The sequence below is a fragment of the Ictalurus punctatus genome, chromosome 14 (assembly GCF_001660625.3).
Source record: "Ictalurus punctatus breed USDA103 chromosome 14, Coco_2.0, whole genome shotgun sequence".
Lineage (NCBI taxonomy): Eukaryota > Metazoa > Chordata > Actinopteri > Siluriformes > Ictaluridae > Ictalurus > Ictalurus punctatus.
Window position 1 is genome coordinate 3,325,782 of NC_030429.2, and position 17,339 is coordinate 3,343,120.

Here is a 17,339-nt window from a genome sequence, read left to right on the forward strand (position 1 = left end):
TTGGCTAGAGGAGAAGCTGTAGCGGACCAATGGTAACGCTAAAGCCCGCCTTGATTTACATGAAACTCGAACTACAACATTTGGAAAACCAAGCGGAGAATGTGGAAACAAGTGGGAAGGGAAAACCAGCTTAAGCATTCAAAAGCAGAGAGCACAAAAAACAGAGTGTATAACCAAGGAAAACATGATTTTGTGTGAAAACTTTGAATTCATGCTTCAGTTTTGTGCAATATAATTATAAATGCGTTTTTAAATGTTTGACTCACTCTTATTATTTTTTGATCCATGGCTGAAATACTTTTGACAGAAAATTAATCTCATAGTACTATGTCCAAATACTCTCAGTAGGCGAGAAACAGTAGGCGAGAAATACCCGGATGATGTACTGCTTCTTTTTTTTTGCAGTATGCAACTGATGCACACTACGCGAGTCAAACAATCCCATGATGCAACAAAACTGGTGTGAACAAGCTCAGGAAAAAAAAAAAAAAAGGAAGACAGCGTCAGCCCTTTTTAAGTATTAAAACCCTGGTTAAACAGGACTTGTTTAACAATACCCGAATAAATTGTTAACTTGTTTAAGATTTTTTAGATTCATTCATTCATTCATTCATGAATTCATTCATTCATTCATCATTCATCTACGTGGTGTACAGTAAATTGTTACAATCCCATAGTTAGACTTGGAAACTAATTAATTGTCATGAGAAATTGTGAAAACTCACACTTGTCAAGCATAGATTTGGCTTATTTTTCTGTCCCTAATGTAATATAATTAATGTAACTTAAAAGTTTTTGCATAAAGTTTTTTATTTCATGGTGGAAAGCTTTTCTTGTGCTCCAGGTCAGAATTCTGTTAACAAAGCTTTTGCATGAAGCTATTACCATGATAAACAAACACATGTACTGAGTCCACAGCATATGTATATAGTGTCTCAAAACTGTGCATTTCATAGTACCTCCCCCATCCACCCCAATATCTATCTTGCATATCTATCTTGCATATCTTGTATATCTTGTTTATTTATCTTGTTTATTTATCTGTGTATTACCTGTTTATTCTTCTTGTGTATTGAATATACATGTTTGCACGGAACAAAAAGGAGTGGCTCTTAATTTCATTGTACATATGTATAGTGACAATAAAAGGCATTCATTCATCATTCATTTTTGTGATTATGATGACCTCAAAGGTCACATAGCAATGCTAACATGGCAGATGTAGTATGTCCGAGATTGTAGTCATAATAGACACACATAGTGATTAGTACAAACTGTTTTTACGGCAATGCAGTACGTAATGCCTCAAATGCAGTATGTACTGTCATATTATGCGACTTTGGACGCAGACTCATCGTGCACGCGCAGTTACCACTAGCAGGTTGATTGAACTAACTCATGACAGATGTTCTGGAACCGGAAAACTCAGAATAAGCATTGTTTGGGTTAATCAACCTAGAGTTCAGGGTTGTGTAACACTAAGATAACTTTGCTTTCTGGAATATTGCCAGTCGGCTGTGCTCAATCTCACGTATGGTTTGTACCTCAATGCTCTTGGCTTTTTTGTTGTTGTTTTTTTTTGTAAAATGGCTGATTCTTATTTGCACTTTGTGTGTTTTATTTAGAAATAACAACTTGCATCTGGCCAACATTATCTTACAGGACAGGTGAGATTTTGCAGTTTAGGGGACTAATTATATATTTTAAAAAAATAAAATCCTTCTGAAGAGTTTATTGACATTTTAACAGATTAAAATCTAGATTGTATGTTAGATAACCCCAGCAATCCATCAACTTCAGAAACTATGCAATAGGCTACTACCCTCACTGCCTGCTTGCACAGTTTCACCCTGAAACCCTGCAGAGATCTCTATTTAATATACATAAATACTTTGAACCTTTATGCTCATAACCTTTTTGCAGGATCTTACAAAATAGCTTTCAAGCCCAACAAGCAGGGGGTGATAAATTATTTATCCTTGAAAACATTAAAATGGGAAAAGCTTAAAAAATACATTTTCACACTTTTCTTTTTCCTCATCAAAAGCGGAGCATCCACAGTGAGCCTTTAATCCTGTGATGGGTATTTATGTGCATGAAAACAATTAGCTGGCATTTTCTGGTATGCGATTTTCTCATGACTGTTGCTGTGGAGCGAAGTCACTGTCAATAAACAACAATAAAATATACTCAAGCAGAAAGCACAGGGAGAGCTGGTGTGTGTTGTGTTGTTGTTAATTTGTGGGATGGTTCATATTATCTGCTTCTTGTTGTGTCTGGATGCAACCAGACTTGCTGAGAACAGTTTCCATGGAGACGATTAGTGTGTGATCTCTATATCTGGAGCTGGTCTGAAGTACTACTACAACACACACACACACACACACACACTCGACAGTAAAGCATGATTGTGTAAGTGCACATTGACATGTAATGTATGCTTAACACTTCTACCATTTTTCTGTAATAACCCTCTTTGCCTTTACTGCTGTAAGTCCTATTATAATAATACAGTTTATAGTAGTATACACCCGTCAGTACTGTAGCTGCTATCTCTATATAGGTGAGTCATATCTAAAGTATGTTCTTTAACATAAAAGTGAGGTACTTGTCTCGGCCAGACCGCTGCAGATTCAGGTACACTCTGTACTGTACAGTAGAATAGCGTCTGTCTGGGACATTCGGACTCAACTAAAATATATAAAATGCAATTTACATAGTAAAATGTCACATGGATAAACTTGATTGCTTTTGACATAATGTCCTTTTACTGGCACCCTGTCCAGGGTGTACCCTGCCTTGTGCCCGATGCTCCCTGGGATAGGCTCCAGGTTCCCCCGTGACCCTGAAGAAGGAGTAAGCGGTAGAAGATGGGTGGATGGATGGATAATGTCCTTTTTAATTCATTTATCTGGAGAAAATATACCTGGTGCTGGAGCTAGAATAAAGTATGTTCTGTACTACACAGATGAGGCTTAGAGATGAAGTCACCTGTTTAAAGGTCCAGAGAAATGACTGCTGCTTTTGACACATCCTGCATTATTGTGTGCTGCCCTCAGTCTCCTCTGAAAATTATTCATTCTGAAATAAATATCACGTCTTTCCTTGTGTGCGACCATTTTTATTGCATATAGCCCTGTGTGTGTGTGTGTGTGTGTGTGTGTGTGTGTGTGTGTGTGTGTGTGTGTGTGTGTGTGTTCCTCTATGGCTCCAGCTCTCAGTCCTGTGTGGACTTTCTTTGACATTTATATGAGATGCAGATGCATGCATGTATTAGCCTCAGAGGCAGAAAAGTTTAATGCTACAAATCATATTTAAATCAGAATGTTACCGTCAAAGCATCAACCAAAGGGGAATAAGATATGATGCTCTGTGCATCTCTCATCGAGAGAATGAGGTCACTGTGGATAAGCATATTATGAGGAGAGAGGGGACAAAGGGTAACACGGTTTGCACTTCTGTGTTCTACTGCCAACTTCTTCCTGTTCAATAAAATCAAACATCAGAGTATTAAACTCTTACTGGTTTATCTCTCTTCCAGAGGCATGGGGATACGTACTGTATTTCAATACTTCAAAAGTCACTGTAGAGTACAGAATTAAAATAAATAAATAAATAAAAATGCAAATGGTGTCTCTTGTCTTCCCGACTGTTCTGAGCAGTGCAGGCTGAGTATTCTCAGAAATTAGAATAAATTTGTGAGAATAAATATTAAGCCCTTTGTGCCTAACCAGTTCAAGTAAAATACTTAATATATCTGCATTTCATATCATTTCATTTGACAGAAATCTATTTTACTTTTCAAGAAAACATATTTTCCCACCTCCGGGCTGATGACCCGATTATTACTTTGCATTAGTGTCTGAAATGTGTGAACCACATCACAGTATGTTTGACACTCAAATAACAATGAATTGAATAGATAACTGGGCAATGGTGGCTGGTATCACTTCATTTAGATGTCCATTGTAATAAATCACTCAATATAATTTTAAATAGGAAAATAGAAAAAAACTTTCCTCTTCCAAAGCATTTCTTGTGTACCATATGACATCAGACTGCCCGTTTTCTATAGAAATATTCAGGAATGTATATGATTAACATTTTATAAAAGTTTTCTATCCATGTCATAGGTTTTGCTACATATCATAGCTTTGCTAAATAGTTAGACTCGTTAAACCAATAGATTGACTCCCTGGACATTCTGGAGGCATCACAAAGGTCCTCAAGGTCTCCTCACTTTGTTTTTGAAGTTTGTTTCCTCTCTCCACTTCTTGTGTCTACTTATTTAATAATGATAATAATTATAATTTCAGCTTTGTTTGCAACCCAAGGAGAAGGATAGTAGTGAATTTGGATTGAACAGATAATGTGTTCTAAACAGACACAAGTACAGATATGAATAAGAGGCCCAATATTTTGTTTTTGATTATTTATTTATTTATTTATTTATTTATTTATTTATTTATATCTTCTCTAGAGTTTAGAGGTGTGTATCAGTACTGAAATCCTGTGGGACGCAACAACAAAAAAAAACTTCACGCAAGGAAGGAGGTTCTAGCTTTTCTGTATATGGGCGCCAGCAAGTGGGACAAAGAGAGACAGAATGCTACATGATGTGTTTACAGCAATTATTCATTCATTCTTAGTAACGTCCTAGTCAGGGCCACAGAGGTTTAAATTAGGCTACTAGTTTGTGCATGTATTGAGAAATAGGACCAACCAAATCTGTTAGAAAATATTCTGAAGAATATAAAAGACCGTCCACCCACATTAAAGAGTTGAGACCAATTATGAACTGGAGTGATGTAGCTGAGGCTGAGGAATTGTCAGAGTAGAATTCATACTCTATGCTGACACTGATGACATTTCTACTGCTGGGGGTTTTGCTGTATTTCTTGGGAAGAGTGGTAGAGTTCATTTAAACATGGCAGCATCATATTTTTTTCAGTTGACTCCATTCACCCCAGTTTGTATTGAGTACACATCTTTCTAATTGTAATATTATTCTTATATTATTATTCATTCAACTCAACCATGTCAGGTAAAAAAGTAATAGGGTTCAAGGTTTCTCCAAAAATGACTAATAAAAAATTCCTATGCTAGTAAGCATTATTGTACAACACTGTAATTCACATCAGATATTTTTGTACTTAGTACAACAACAAATATTTTTTGTGTGAAAAAATTGTTGACTAAAATTTTTGGCAGTAACATTGGTGAAACATTGAGCATGACAAAGCTTGTTCTGAATGAAAAATAAGAAAATATTCAGACAGGATTGAAAATAAGCTCCATGCAATCAAACAGACTTTGATAATTTTATTTCTTCGAAATGATGTCAAAAACAGCAAACTATTATTTTTTACATGGCAGGAAATATTATGTTATGGGGTTGAATGCAACTGAGGGATAATAGAACCAAATATTAAAACTACAAATTATAGGAAATAGACTGATTTTAATTTCCATATAATAAAAAGTTATATATTATTAGAAATTTTCATACTTTAAATTATTTGTTCAAATATAGTTGTAGTTGTGACATGGCAAAATCCTGATATTTCCATGAAGCAAACTTTTTTAAAAGGTTTTCTTTTGCATTACACAGTAAATACATATAAACCTACTGAATCAATTACATTGCAGTGAAATTACATTATTAACAAAAGGTCTTTGGTACATGAAGGTCACCAAATCCTGTGAATGATGGCTCAGGCGCATGCCATACTACTACTCGTGAGTGGGGCAAATAACCTTGCCTGAAATCCAGGAGAACACAATGTCTAGTTTTCTTTCAGTTCATCAATGTGATCTTGTACTGCATCAGCTTAAAAAGCTTCATTGGATGGTTTCACATGTCCTGGACCTATGTGGTTTGATAGGATTGTAAGGTGGGGAGACAAAGTGGCAAATAAATATACTTAAATATACAGGTACTATGATAAACCCTATGTAAGTTAAAAAAAAATTCAACAACAACAAATGACATATTGTACACCACCACAATTCTTCACTGTGCCATGTACACAACTATATGGTCTATAAACAACAAATTCAGTACATTATGCTGCATTACGCTGAGTCAGGCTGAAATAATACTCAGTGTTAATCAGAATTGGCAACCTCATGTTACCATAGGCTTGTGTAACGGCATCATCTCCAATCAAGCTCCTAACACATGGAAGAATAGTTGTGTTATATCTTGCCCCCCTCTTTGGCAAGTGCCACTCTAGACACTGACTTAGTTTGGACTTACAAAAAAAAATTTTTTCATGTGTAAATCTGACATAACAACAACAACGGCAATTATTATTATTATTATTATTATTATTATTATTATTATTATTATTATTATTATTATTATTATGTTCTAACAGTAACTTTAATGGTACTGAGTGTTGAGTAAAATTACTTAAACCACTTTTAACAGTGTTAGACCCATATGCAGATTTTAATAACTAACTGACTAATTCAAGACCTGATAGGGAAAAGGGAAGAGGTTATAACGTAGAGACAGAGCAGCGATTCTAGAATTCAAAATAACAAACCAACAGACAAAGATCAGAGCTGGCAAACATAAAAACGAAAAAAAAAAAATACAGTAATTTCTTAAGTAAGAATATGAAACATGAATATCAAAAATTGGAAATGGAAAGAGATAAAGACTGTTCTTTCTTTTAGTTATAGAAATAAGCCATATCACATACAATATGCATTCTTTCTCTCTCTTGCTCATCAGTATGCCTGCCTGACTGTGTGGGGGAGTGTGTTTGTATGAAATTGACTGGTGGGCAGAAGGAAATAGCGGACGGACCAGTAGTCCTATCACCTGCACATCATTACTACGTCCTAAATATTTTATTTTTAATGGTCACATTCTGTATCATAAAAAATAAGCAGACAGTATTGATATTCTCATATTAGACTTGATTTATAAAAAGAAAGATCGGAATGGAAATTATTTATAATTTAGTATCTTGGCATTACTATTGTGAAACCATTATGGTTGGGATTTACAGCACTGGCTTTCATCATAGGCATGAAACTTACATATATTGGTATAAACACATACACACTCATTGAAAGACTGCACATACACACTCACTGAAAGACTACACATACACTCATTGAAAGACAGATTGGCAACACCAATTATGATTGCTGAACCTCCATATTTTTTAAAGTCTAATGTTTCCACTCTGTAATCATGTCATAACTGTTCCCAGCTGCATGCTTGGCAAACAGAAAAGCTTTGCTTGTTATTAGACTACTCTTTTATTCAAACAATGCAAAACTTTTGGGTCTGCAGTTTATTCCTTTGTATAATTTGCACTTTGATTGTACAGTCTGTGGTTAGTCTATTTACTTCTAGTTTCTTAAAAGGCATTTTTAAAAATCACTGATGGAGGATGTCATTCATGTTTAATACATCCAACAATACAGAGTGTCAGCAATCCTAAGCCTTTACTTCATACCATTCTGTGTATTTTCTTTACTTATGACTGTTTGTGGTGCTGTTATGCTTGGTCCCACAAAAGTAAAAATGAATCCATTAAAGCTACTTCTTAATGAGACAAATAATACATTATGGATGCCAAAAATATATCATTGTTTTCAGGGAGAGGGCTTGGATCTGCTATCCCATTTAACTGAAAACCACCCTAGTGGAAATTAATTCCATGTGAGTCAAAACTTGGATGAGTCCAAGTTTATATGAATGTCTTCATGTACTGCTATAGTTTAATGAATCAAAGAACTTATCAAAGCCCACATCTTCCAAAAATCTCAGCAATGGCCTGTGTATGTCTTAACACTGAGAAAGTCATTGGCTGCAACATCTTACCCTGGAGAGATGTATGAATTCAGGGGTGTTCATGTTTTGTTTTTGTAATTCAAATTTAACGAAACACTTATGAAACGTCTGTGTTATGCATGTAACCCTGTTCCCTGAGAAGGGAACGAGACGTTGCGTTTAGCATAACAGTATGGGGGAGCGCCCTTGCGCACGACCGGTATCTGAAGCTTATGTAAAATCATGCCTCTATTTAAAAGGCCTGCCATGATCAGGTGGTATACATATATATATATATATATATATATATATATATATATATATAAATATATATATATATATATATATATATATATATATATATATATATATATATATATATATATATATATATATATACATACACATTTTTATATATATACATATACATTTTTGGAAGATGTGGGCTTTGATAAGTTCTTTGATTCATTAAACTATAGCAGTACATGAAGACATTCATATAAACTTGGACTCATCCAAGTTTTGACTCACATGGAATTAATTTCCACTAGGGTGGTTTTCAGTTAAATGTATATATATATACATATATATATATATATATATATATATATATATATACATACATACATACATATATACATATATATATATATATATATATATATATATATATATATATATATATATATATATATATATATATATATACCACCTGCCATGGTGCATAACTTAAAAGTTAAAGAAGAGGAAGGTAAGAACCAGCAACTGGGAATTAATGTGGTAGTTATTGCAGAATGCTATATCTCAATATGTAATTCCACCTTTAGGAGTCCCTACGCTGAGTGACCACTGAGGACCTCTGGGAGAGTCATGTGAATTTTACATACTTACTGTATGTTATGTCACTCCAAGAAACATGGCATTGTAAACATAGCAAGGCTTTAATGATTTTTAAAAAGAAAAAAGAAAAAGAAAAAAGAATGATGTTCATTAACACAAGGGTAGATAATCATGTAACATTACTAACCAACATTGTGTTGTTTCTAACTTCAGTTATTTGGCGTAGTGTGATTTTGTAAGACGTACATTTGCTTTCTGCTTGTCTACTATTGCTCTGGTGCAGTTCTTCTGTATATTCTAGCTCAAATATGTATGGTTGGACGTCATTGTGTAACAGTAACTTCATCTGTTGAGTCATTTTTCTTGCTTGAGTAATTCTCTCACCTCCTCGCAATAGTTTACTTACAAAGCAAAATAATTGCTTATTCACAGTAGCAAGCTAACTATCTCGATTCCCTGAACATATTGTGTGAATCTAGTGAGCAACCCCCATCCACCTTCTACCATTCATTCACCTCCCACAAGATATCCATCATAACCATTGCAGTTTTTCAAAATTTGCCTCCAACTCCAAGATACGTCATCAGAACGGGTTTTCCCAATATTCAAACCGGGAAATCTCACTACAGAGCCCACTGTTTTATCTCTGTAAGATGCAAGTACACTTTCAGAAAGGATGTGTTAATATTATAGCTGCACTGATACTAAATTTCTCAGCCGATACTGATAACTGATTATTCAGAGTGATATCGGCCGATACCTATAACCGATACCTATAGGTCTGCCTTTTAAGCCTTCTTTAAAAATTAATAATAATGAATTCCACAATTCTGAAAGAAATGCAAATAAAAACTTTATTCTCTCCATTTCAACAAGTTGTTTCACAGTAACTGGTCTCATAAACAGAAAACACATCACTCTAATTAACATTAGCACATGAACTACATTCTGAAGATTAAAGTAAGATTTCTTAACTTATTGAATGTTATTAATTCATATTAACATTGACTGAATTAAAAAAAAAACAAAAAAACTCCTGTTAGTCTCACATTCACTCACCATTAACAAAAGCATTTCTACTTCATCATTAACATCAAACTGGTCAAATATAATATAAACTTTTTATATATTAACATTAAGTGGATATGAAAAACACTACTCTACAAATATATTTTTCTGTGCAAAACGAGAGGGTTTATGTTGTAATGCTTTCCACTATCTCTGTAATGTTGGGAAAAAAAAATTGGTGGTGAGGTGCTAAAGGCTGGATAATAAATATTTGCACGTTAGCTAGATTTTCCTGGTGAGGAAAATCTAGCTAACGTTAGTTAGATTTTCCGTGTTGTTCATTGGCATTGAGGAGAGTGGAGGTCACATTTCCAAAATTACACAATTTGGGATTCTGTAACACAATTTCTCAAGGGCATTTGTCCATATTTGGTAGCCAACAACTAACCAAACACTCTTTTTGCTCTTTTACAGCTTTTCATATGGAAGGGAGTGGGACTCGTCTTCCCGGATGGCAGATTTGTAAGATGATGCATCAACTCCAATTTTTACACCTGTCAAATGTTTAAATGATTTCAATAAATGTCACCTGAATTTCATGCAATTGTTTGTTTATTTTGTGAGCATTTTAGAATTTCGGCATACAAACAAATAGCATTTTAGGATACTTGTAGGGAAAAAAGTATAAACAGCACATCTCTGTGTCATTTTAACACATCTTTGAATGGAAATGTTTAACACACAGCATGTGTTAAATATACCAGCAACACAAAATGTGTTCTCCTTATAGACATGCAGGTGCGTTAAAAATAACACATCCTGTTAAAAATAACACATCATCTGTTTTAAGAGTGTAGGCATACTTACACCAGCTGTATCAATGGTTAAAGTTTAGAGTTTGGTCGAAGTGTCCCTTTATCTATGGAACAGTACTGAGTTAGTAAGTGTATGTTAAGTATTGAGGCTGGGATTACAGTTCCTTACAGACAATGAATGGGATTCTGTATATTATTGACATACACTGTATCCCTCCTATGCATTTGCTTACTGCTATAGAATTACTGTAGAATTGACTGGGATGACTAAATGTTGTAAATTCTACACTGTTCCATAGTCTTTGTTATTAATTTCCTTCTGTAATACATTTTACAGTATATTTTTAAATGCATATTTTCTTCCTTCACCCATGGTGTCCTGCTCTATGCTGCATTACAAATTCCATGATATATCATGTTGAATAAAAGTGATTTTGATGCTTCTGCTCTTGTTTTCTCCAGTTTTCTCTGTCACACACAGTCTCTGCCAGTCAAACATAATTATGATAAAAGTATTTATTAGATTGCAAGGATCTACTGATACCGATGCATCTTTTACGCTTGTTTAAACATCCAGAACATTCACTGGTTGTGAAGTTTAATAATTAAATAATGCTCTAGAGACGTTAATAAAGCAGGGAAGAATGAAAAAGACTTTTCATTGACTTGAAAGAGTGAGACAGGGAGGCATCTGAGTGAGCTAAGCTCGTGCAAGTCAGTCTACTGGTAATAATTCAAACACAAAACAGTAATTTTCCATTCATCAGCTAAGTGAATTCTCAATGTCTCTATGTCTGCTGGCTTTTATATCATTCTGTTAGACAGTGAGCATTCTCCAGAGCACATCCCACTCACTCTCAGTCCAACACAAGATATTTTCTCACCCAGAAGATCCTCCTTCAGTTATCTCTAAATAATTGAGATCCCACCAAAGCTGATGGCTTGTTTTTAGCCAGTGTGAGAAAATATGCCTCCAAATACTTGTCTTTGTGTATGTTTCTTTGTCAGGCTGACAAACAACCAAGCTGTAATGCTGTTCTAACTTATAGCATGGCTGTACTTATAAAATAGTAGCTCTACTATACATTTTAACATATTCATAAAAGGCTGTACATGACAATAAACACAGTCATACTGTAAAACATTATATATATATATATATATATATATATATATATATATATATATATATATATATATATATATATATATATACATATATATATATATATATATACATATATATATATATATATATATACATATATATATATATATATATACATATATATATATATATATATATATATATATATATAATGTTTTACAGTATGACAGGCTGTTCCCTGACAGGCTGTTATTGGCGATTATTATATATATATATATATATATATATATATATATATATATAAAAACCCATAAACAATAATCTCCCTGGATGGAAAAAATAATCGCCAATAACAGCCTGTCAGGGAACTAGAGGGGGACTAGAGACTACATTTCCCATCCTGCACTGCATCCTACAGACATGGCTGCAATGGACCGCAATTCCCAGAACAACCTCACGTTCATTCTACTCACATATAGTACACCTCCACCCAATCCACAGCCCAATCACAGCCACGGTAATTAAGGACTTTCCATTCACTCACTCTTTGTCAAGTAATTGCTCACTCGCCTTTGTGGGCTGTTATTACCAAGCATTTTTTCCTGTATTGCTGTTCTGTTTTTTTTTTTTTTACTTTGTTTGCTCCCTGGTTTTTGTACTTTGGTTACTCTACAATATCCTGTTTGCTGATCGCCTGACCCTTTTGCCTGCCTTGACTTTGAATCTGCCTTACACATTGGATTTGTTTGCTGGAATTTATATATTAAAACTGCTTAACTGCATTTGCATCTGTCTCCACCTCTCTGTTGTGACAGAATGTGACAAGCATCTTATTGTGCAATGTCAATAGGTTTTGCACCGCGATGACTGTAACTCAAATGGATGACTGTAGCACAATTTCTGATTATCAGTTCTTGGCCCACCACTTACACTCACTGGCCACTTTAATAGGAATACCTGTACCTAATTCATTCAATTATATAATCATGTTGCAGCGGAGAAATAAAATCATACAGGTCCAGGTCAAGAGCTTCTGTAAATGTTCACATGAAATGTCAGAATGGGTATTTAGAAAAAAACAATAAACAAAACATGACCTTAGTGACTTTGACGGTGGCATGGTTGTTGGTGCAAGATGGGTTGGTTAGCATTTTTCAGAAACTGTTGACATCTTGGATTTTTCATTAACAACAGTCTCTAGCCCTTTCAAGCAAAGTGGTCACTACAGTGGACAGCTATTTAAAAGCTATTTTCTGGCTATTGCAAGGATTTCATTAGGATAACTGCATAACAGCCACTAGAGTGGACACTAATTCTTTGTTTGAATGCATGCAGCCCACTAGAGTGGAAACTTCAGTTTTTGAAAAATGTATGTAAAATTAAAATGAAGGTTAAATTATTTTTTATGCCTAAAGTAGAGTAAAGACACACAGAGAAAAAAAAATCCTCTATCAGGATTTCACAATTCATTCATGAAAGGGCTAAAGTTTACACAGAGTGTTGAGGGTAAAAAAACATCCAGTGAGCAGGACATCTGCAGTCACAATGTTTTGTTGATGAGAGAAATGAAGGACAATGAAACAAAATGAAACGATCAACTCCTGGAGTGATGAACAAGGAATGTTGAGTAATAAAGAATGATCCTTTAGGGCATGCAATTTTAGTGGCTGTGTTAAAAATCTACATGTGGAACATCTAGATTGGTTGCTTGCAAAAGTGATGCAGGTTCCATTAAGCTGATAATTTAATTCATTTCTGACAAGCATGCATTTGATATTTGTGTCCTATCTGTATGAGGTGAGTGGAGGTTCCTTAAAAAGGGAAGCTCTCTCAGGATTTTGAACGTTTCAACTATAATAAACATCCACTGTGTTGTTATTGGGATAAGTGAGCACCAGAGGTATGTCCTAGACGGGGAATGTGCTCAGTGCAACCATTCTCTCAACAGTGATAATAAAGGTTGTGGCTTTTAGCGAATTCACATTTGTAAAAATGTTTCCCATCCTGCCTCCTGTCTCCTCATTCCTGATCCAAACCTGAAGAAGTGCTACGCTGGTGCTGAAACCTGGACTGAGGAAGATCTGCTGTTATGGAGCCCTTGCCACTAGCGGAGATCATCAGGTCCCTCTCCAGCATCCACCAGACCCAACATCAGGCCCACCTGTGCATCGCTTCCAGACCCTACTCCAAGCTCAGGCAGAGGACTGACAGGTACAACAGCAGCGGCCCCAGCCCATGGCAGTCATGTCCCACATAACACTGGCAAAGATGTCACCACAGGATGACCAGGTTGAACTTTTCAAGCATGGTGCGGAAGCATGGGGCTGGCCCTACTCTCAGTGCGTGGTCCACCTGCTGCTGCTATTGTCAGGGGAAGCCCAACTCATGGCCCAACAGCTTCTTCTTTCGAACCTGCTGGAGTACCCAGACCTGAAGCGGGTGATATTGAAATGGGTTATCTACAACCCCAAACAGCAACGTCAATGCTTCCAGACTCCTGCTTCCAGCCTCTTGGCCTCCCATTCACATTTGCCCAACAGCTCTGAGACACCTGCAGAAGGTGCCTGCTGGCAGAGGAGTGCAGTGCCAGAGAAGCAGTTTACCTTGTGGTGCTGGTAGCAGTTAGTCGCCCAACTACCGGAGGGGATCCAGTGCGTCCAGCACCACTGTCCAGTGTCGCTAGATGAGGTGGTGGCACTTGAAAAGGATGGGGAAGATGAGCCCCTCCCTTCTCCCGCCGTCTCTCTCTTGTACTTCCCCTCTTTCTCACCACCCCCCTGTACATGCACCTCAATCCATGAAAGCCTGGTTCAAGGTGAGGCATTGGGAAATGCACGAATGGTGAAGGCAAGGTGTGTGCACAGAGATGTTCATGAATATCTGCTGATGCCAGTCATCATTAAAGTCTGGGAGCAAAAACATAACATGGAGGTGGCAGTTAATTCTCTCCTCACCCATCCACTAGTTTGTGGGGAAAACTGGATAGCATTTCGGGCATTAGTGACAGAAATATTTGTGGATGGTTCCTGTAGTACTGGAACCCTCTCCCCATTGGCTGGGATGAGAATGCTTAGGCTGTCTAAGTCAGCTCCATGTCAGGGTGACACAGGGGTGAGCAGGGTTCCGCCGCTCCACCCCAGGCAGGGATTTTCCATGGTTGGTGGTGGAATGGGAGTTAGAGGAAGGCCGGCCTGAGTCAGGTGGCGGGTGGTTTGTGGAAGCTGGGGGCATGGTCAAATCCCATTTTGTAATGGAGGGCGGAGCCGGAGAAGGTGAGTGGTAAGGATTACAAACCTGTGCTTAATTTGGCTAATAAGTGTCCTGTGTTTCAGTGAGTGGTGGCACGGATAAAGGGGAGTGAGATGAGAGTCTTCGGAGAGGGAGAGAGAGCTGAGAAGCACAGAGCCGTGTGTGTGCATAAGTGTGTCCTTAGAAAATAAGTTTGCTGAAAAGTGAAATTAAAAAAAGAAAGAGAATAACGAGTACTTTTGAGCCCAGAAGAAGTGCTACACCAGTGTGTTATAAAATATGTAGGTGGCAAAATCCTGATGGTGTGTTTCACCATGATCCAGGAATGAAAATCAAAAGCTTTATCTCTAAAGTAAGTCAACAGTGATGTTCCATTGTTGTTGGTCAAAAGAACTCCATCTGGGGCCACTTAACTACTATTTAGGGAGGTAAAATAGTACATTCAGGAGTTACTAGTGAAGGGCAGGATTATGATATCCAAGTCCCTGTATTTGGCTCCATGAGTCTGAAAGAGGGAGAGAGAGCCATCTTTCTATGCATATTATCATCTGTTAAATCAGAAGACCATCCCTAGTCAACACTTGCTGTCTAGAATACAAGATTTGACAGACACTCTTGGTGGCAATTCCTGGATTTCTGGTTGAGTATTCTGGGTCTAGGAAATAAAACCTATGACCACGGCTTATTTCCTAAGGCTACAGACATTCAATAGCCTTCATCACTCCATGGGGGCTTTATGAATGTGACCAAACTGCCTTTGACCTTTCAAATGATCTTGCAGCATTCCAACAGAGTGTGGAATAAATGCTAGGATCCATGAGGGATGCATGTTCTACTCCCATATTTGGATGATGTCCTTTGTTATGCAAAGACATTTGATGATTATTTAGAAAGAGTTCACAAAGTCCTTCAAGCTCTCCAGCATCATCGAATGAAGTTGCCCAAAAAAGGTATCAGCTCTTCCATCAGGAAGTCTGGTATCTTGTATCTAGTCAAGGGGTAAGGACTGACCCAATGGACCTTTATACAGTACAGTTACTAATCTCCAAGGTGCCACAGATGGTTTGTAATGTGGGGAAGATCATTGCTTATGCTTAAGCTTATGGTACTTTTGAACTCCACAGCAACTGTTCATTAACCATTTCAGCTTTCACGGTACAAAAAAATTGGGTCCTCCTCTGTCTAAGCCGAGATTGAGTCACTGGGTAGCAGAGGTCTTGGCAGTCTACAGTCTGGTCACACAACCCCTATTATGATGTGCTCTTCCACAAAGAATGTTTTATCCTCATGGGCATTACTTTAGAGGCATACTGTTCTAGGTGGTCTGAGCTGCAAATGGAGTAATGTCTGAACACCTTCCTATTTGGTTATATTGTATTTGTGAACTGAATAAAATTTTGCCAATCCCAGTGTTGTTTGTTTTGAGTTGTGTTTAGTTCTGATGGCTATTATATGTTTTGTTTTGATCTTTTGCCTTTCCTTGTGATTACTGGTTAATCATACTGTGCTTCACTGTGTTTGACTCTTACCTGAATTGGGATTACTGAGGATGGTACCACTTAAAAACCATAAAGATGGCCTTGGACCTCAATTCATATGAACACCTTACCTTACTCTTACCTCTGTCAAGGTAAATGGTAGAGTTGGGGTACTCAATCCTGGACTCAGACTCAAGTCCAATTATGAACATACTTGGACCTGTCACGTACTTGGGTAAATTTGTACTCGAACAAGACATGGACTCGTTTTTGGACTCTCGAGTACACTCGAGTCCGTGTCATGTGTAACATGAAAAAAAAAAGGTTAAAAAAAATAACATTAAATTAAGATATTATTTAAGGTCTCCCTGCCAGGAAGCAGTCATATTTCAGAACCACACCGGCAGGTAGCTGTAGCATCTCCTTATGCTTGTAGGCAAAACACACACACACATCACACACTCAATCGCATTGCATGGATAGAACAATGTCTTCAAAGTCAGCAATAATTTGTTTAGCTTATGAAAATCATAAAGAATTTATTTATTTATTTATTTTTGGAATTTATTTATTTATCAGGTAAAAAGAAGCACTCTGGAAACTGCACATTTTGCAACACAACAATTACTGATGCGTCTGGCATGACAACAAATTCTACTGACATGTTGAAAGAAAACATAAAGAACGGTACGTTGTTTATTACAACCTTTAACATTAGGGCTGGGCGATATGACGATGTATCTTGTGGTGACGATGTCCATATAATATAGAGTTCTAACTTTAAGTGGGCAGGACTGCTTAAAGTTATTGAAATGTTAGGGTGATAAAGAAACATGAATGAATGAATTAACTGCAATTAAATAACAATAAACTCACTTCCTCATCATGCGAGTACCGAATTAAGTTCTCTTCAGTGGATTATTATGTTTGGACGGTCAAATAAATACACACACTTTATGTCAAAATGCAGGTCTGACTGAATACTCATGCAAACACAGTCGGTTATGTCTTAAGTGAATGTAAACAGTTACAAGAAATAAATCAGT